Here is a 5,436-nt window from a genome sequence, read left to right as displayed (position 1 = left end):
GTAGGGCCAGACCTGGTGAAACAGACTGAGGAGAAAGTGAAACTAATCAAAGCCAATTTGAAGGTTGCCTCGCATGCATGTAAATCTTATGCCGACCTGAAGAGAAAAGAAATAGAATATGCAGTTGGCGACAAAGTGTTCCTCAAGGTGTCACCGTGGAAAAAGGTATTGAGGTTTGGAAGGAAAGGTAAGTTGAGCCCTAGGTTTATTGGCCCATATGAAGTCATTGAACGTGTGGGTCCAGTGGCCTATAGGCTAGCTTTACCACCAGAGCTGGACAAGATCCACAATGTGTTCCATGTGTCCATGCTCAGAAGATACCGCTCAGATCCTTCACATGTCATCTCCAGGGAAGAAATTGAAATACAACCGGATTTGACATATGAAGAAGAACCTCTACAGATCTTGGCTCGGGAAGTAAAAGAGTTGAGAAATAAGCAGATTCCACTGGTGAAAGTGCTTTGGAGGCACCACAACACCGAGGAGGCAACTTGGGAAAGTGAAGAGACGATGAGGCAACAGTTTCCTCAACTGTTTGCATCAGGTAAATTTCGAGGACGAAATTTAAATTAGAGGGGAAGAGTTGTAACACCCTCCCTGTAGCAACTCCGTACATTCTACAGTTCCGGTGATCGGTGTCGGTCCGGACAGCTAGAACGTCCGAAAAAATATTTAAACTAAAGTCAGGAACCATAATTAACTCAAATATTAATAAGAAAAATTTAGTAAAAATTTTAGAAATAAAATACAACCAAGTCAAATGAGCCGGTGCCCAAGCGATGGGTAACCCAGAGGGAAGTTGTGGTTCTCGCAACTAGGAGCCCTAGACCCGGGTAAAAATTTATAAAATAATTTTTGGGACTCCAGAGAAGGGTTATTGAGGTCCCTATGGCATTAGAATGCCAAGAAAATACCTAGAAAAAATTTTCAATCGGTACAGACAATTTTGACCCGTTGAGCCAAACGGAGGGCATTTTGGTCATTTCGCCTTCAGAGGTGATTTTTGGCCGACTTGTCCAGTTGAGTGAATAATTATTATAACCTAAAATATGAATTAAGGGTGATGAAAAATTAATGTAAAGCTATTAGAAAAGAAAAGAAAAGAAAAATCCATAAAAAGGGCTCATTTATGACATCATTATGATGTCATTTGAAATTCCCACCAATGATATTTAAACAACTATCAAATTAACTAATAAAAGAGACTAAATGAAGACCAAAATAACCAAAAATACAGCAGCCATCTCCCTCCCCAAAAACCAGCCGAAACCCTTGACCCATCCCAACCTCCATTAAAGCTTCAAGCAAGCTCCCTTTCTCCCTTTGTTACACCACTAAACCCTAACCCCTTTCATTAAAACTTGACCATATCTCTTGAGGAAGCTTTTGGCAGCCAATAAGAGGAAAGAAAGTGAAGTTTTGAGTTGGGAAAAATCTGCCTACAAGAGGTTAGTGCACCTATTTACTTAAAACTCTTATATTCCATGATAGTGACTTGAATTGAGTAAGGATTTGTAACTTAAATGAACAAAAAGTATGCAGCCTTATTGAAGGAACAATAATGGAGTGTTTTGATGGACTTAAAGTGGATTAGAGATTATGTTTAAACCATGTATGCATGTGGATAGTGAATGAGATAGTTAATTAAAGCATGTTGTGAAAACTCATATGGAAATTAGGGTTTTGAGGAGTGAAAATTTGACTTGGCTTAGGAAATTGTTAGAGAACATTTTAATGGTCAATTAGTGACCATTTTAGGTAAGTTGACCACAATTTGGACTGAAATATAGCATGGCAAAGTGAATGTGTAGGCTGCCTAAGGACAGCAGCAGAGTGGCTGAGATTTCAGCCCACTTAGATAGCTATAACTTTGGCTGTGTAGGTCCAATTGGTGTTTGGCCAATTGGACATGAAACTAGGCTTGTAATGGCACATTTTTTCTGAAGAAACCATGCCCAAAAGACCAAAGCAAGAGGACCAAAAGTTGGCCCCAATCCGGATACCCTGCAACAGCACCTGCAGAAATGACCAAATGAACAGTTGGCCATAACTCACTGTAGAAATGGTCAATTGACCTGAAATATTTACAGCAATAAGTTAAGACATAGAAAAACAACTTTCATGAAGAAACCTACCCCAAATTATGTCCAGAACCTAATGCAAATGGCAGTCACATCCTTTGCTCATATCAGTAGATTTGGTAATTCTGCAGTTTTGGCAATCCGGCCAGCTGTGGCTTTTGGACCATATCTGGAGCTACAAAACTCCAAATGGAGTGATTCAAAAAAGGAAATTCAACTATACAAAATAAGGAACAACTTTCATGTTTACCATTTCCTCAAATTCCCACTGCAACAGGGCCCAATGGAACAGTAAATTTGGGTCACAAAAACTAAAATTTCTGCCCTCTTAGATTTAAGTTGAGAAATGGAAATGGTGACCAATCCCAACAAGTTTTAAAAGCAAAATGTGGTATGTTGGGAGTGCCAAAACCAATGTACCCAATTTCTACCTAAAAGTCAACATTTTTGTTGACCAATGAGGTGAATAGTGACACTAAAAACTTGAAATGCACAAATTGAAGAATTTAAAAGTTTCAAATGCCCTAGTATACCTAACATGATTGGTTTGGATAGTTTGGCATGCCAATAGGGTTCAGTTAGCAGTACTGCACATGGCAATATGCCATTCTGTGATTTCATGGCTTTTAGCCATTCTGACCTTGCATTGAGATTTGGCCTTGTGCCTGATATTATCACAGCTTGTTAGCCGCTCATTGCCGGAGATGCATATGTGACCGATGGTGTGACGGCCCGAGCTACTTGATACCCAGTGCCAGTTTACCCGTTTATCCAGTCCAGTCATCTAGTGTAGGTTACTTGGGCAATCAAATGAATGAAAGTGGACGAAGTTAATGACATACAAATTCAAAACAAATTAAACATATACATTCACTACATATTTATTTTCTTGCTATTTCTTTTATTTTATTATTGCACCACTAAGCATTATTGCTTAGCACGTTGCTTTTGCCACGCGTAGGTTCTGGAGATACAGATCGTGAGCCCAGTAGACCGCAGACTGGGTGAGTCCATCCTGCAGATTACGCACGATGTCCGTGTCACCTCAACTTGCGATTGCATTGGTAGGACACTAGGTGTCATTTTGGCATTTTATAACTAAATTTTTATTTTCTCATATGTATTTGGATCTATGTAATGTATTTTGATGTTCATGTAAATAATGAAAGTTATGGTCATGATTGCAAATTTTGAGCATTTATTTATTGTTTGCATATGAGTATTTTGAGAAATGGATGTTTGAGAAATGAAAAGGTTGTTGAGAACTGAAATTGAGAAATGTTGTTGAGATTTTGATATTGGAGTTTGAGATGATGAGACATGAATATTGGAAGTGTTTTTCACAGGTTCCGAAGAACTGTTTTCTCCATTTTTAGCCGGTACTCTGCCGGATTTTCTTTAAAATTTTCGGAACCTCAAATAAATAATAATTTCGATAAATGGCTTAAATAAATTATATTTCATAAACTATATTCAAAACTATGACAAAGATTAATTAAGTTAAAATAGAGTGTGCCGGTACACCGTGTGACATATCTTACTCGGATATACTGTAGCCGGGTAAGGGGTGTCAAAAAGAGCAACTACAAGAAGAAATGGCCAACAATAATAACAACCATTCTGTGAAGGATCACGCCTATCCTAACATTGGGGATTTCATGCCAAGTATCACAAGACCAAGAGTAGAAGCTAATAATTTTGAATTAAAGCCTGCACTATGTTAAATGGTACAACAATCACAATTTAGGGGAAGTCCAAGTGAAAGTTCACATGTTCATTTAGCATACTTTCTTGAGATCAGTGGTATATTGAAGATAAATGGAGTTTCTGATGATGCAATTCAACTCAGATTATTCCCTTTTTCTTTGAAGGACTTAGCTACAGAGTGGTTACATTCTTTGCCACTGGGTTCTATCACAACATGGGATGAACTTTCTCATGCATTTTTGGCTCAATATTTTCCACTAAGCAAGACAGCTAAGCTAAGAAATGAACTGAATTCTTTCAAACCTAGAGATGATGAGAGCTTGTATGAAGCATGGGAGAGGTACAAGGATTTGCAAAGGAGATGTCCACATCATGGGATTCCTAAGTGGATGCTTGTTCAACACTTTTACAATAGAGTTTCACCAGCTATTAGAAGTACAATTGATGCATCTTCTGGAGGTGATCTTATGGAGAAATCTGAAGAGGAAGCTTTTTCTGCTCTAGATAAAATTACTTATAACAACTAACAGTGGATTTGTGAGAGGAATGAGATCAAGAAACTACCTGGTATGTTTGAGCTTGATGCCATGAATATGATTAATGCTAAGTTTGATGCTTTAAGAAGGAAGATGGACAAGCTAAGCATGAAAGTAGATTCTTCAGCTGGAGGTTTAAGTAATTCAGTAGAAGTTAAAGCTGCAAATGTCAATTGTGCAGCTAATTTTTCTACACTTAATCAAGATTTTTCAAGTGAGCAAGTGGATTATGTGGGGAACTACAATCAAAGACCAGGCAGTAACCCATTTTCTGCAACTTATGATCCAGCATGGAGAAACCACACCAATTTCTCTTGGGAAGGTAGACAAGGACAACACCAGAATTTTCAGCAACCTTCTAGGTGTCAACAACATCAGAATTTTCAGCAGAATAGAGGCCCTCCTCCTGGAATTTCTAAACCTCAAAATGCATATGCTCCACCACAACAAGCACAACTAGACAAGACAGCTAGATTGGAAGCCATGATTGAGACTCTACTTGTGAGCCATCAAAGTCAACAAGAAATGATTTCTCAATTAGCATCTAAAGTGGATCAAATGGCAACACACAATAAGATGTTCGAGAACCAAATAGCTCAACAAGCTAGCACTTCAAACAACAAAGCATTTGGGAAGCTTCCTAGCCAACCAGAAAATTCAAGGGAGCACTGCAAGGCTATTACATTGAGAAGTGGAAAAATATTGGAGAGTGGAGATAAAAAGATTGAAGAGAAAGTTGAAGAAGAGAAAAATAGAGAAGAAGATGAAAAAATTGAAGCTAAGGTTAAAGTTGAAGCTGAGAAAGAAAGTTCAGTGGAAGAAAAAGGAAGTAAAAAGAGAGAGAGTGAAGAGGAAGAGCCTAAATATGTAGCACCTAAAGCCTACATGCCACCTTTACCATTCCCATAAAGGTTCCAGAAAGCAAAGTTGGATAAACAATTTGGGAAGTTTTTGGAGGTATTGAAGTCTTTGCATGTGACTATTCCTTTCACTGATGCCTTAGCTCAAATGCCTTCATATGCTAAATTTTTGAAGGAGATTTTGTCTAACAAGAAGAAGTTGGAAGAATTTGATGCTGTAGCTCTCACAGAAGAAAGCAGTGCTATTTTGCA

The 5,436-nt window shown here is 38.2% G+C and overlaps 1 non-coding gene across 1 annotated transcript; it reads right to left on the bottom strand.

Moving 5' to 3' along the window:
* Window positions 1-4,060: 4,060 nt before the first annotated feature.
* On the bottom strand, window positions 4,061-4,167 carry LOC131171682 (small nucleolar RNA R71). The gene has a single exon (XR_009142340.1). It is a non-coding gene; the product is annotated as a small nucleolar RNA R71 (small nucleolar RNA).
* Between the last annotated feature and the right edge of the window lie 1,269 nt (window positions 4,168-5,436).

This window comes from Hevea brasiliensis, chromosome 12 (genome assembly GCF_030052815.1).
Source record: "Hevea brasiliensis isolate MT/VB/25A 57/8 chromosome 12, ASM3005281v1, whole genome shotgun sequence".
Classification (NCBI taxonomy): Eukaryota; Viridiplantae; Streptophyta; class Magnoliopsida; order Malpighiales; family Euphorbiaceae; genus Hevea; species Hevea brasiliensis.
This window is presented reverse-complemented; position numbering and strand designations above follow the sequence as displayed.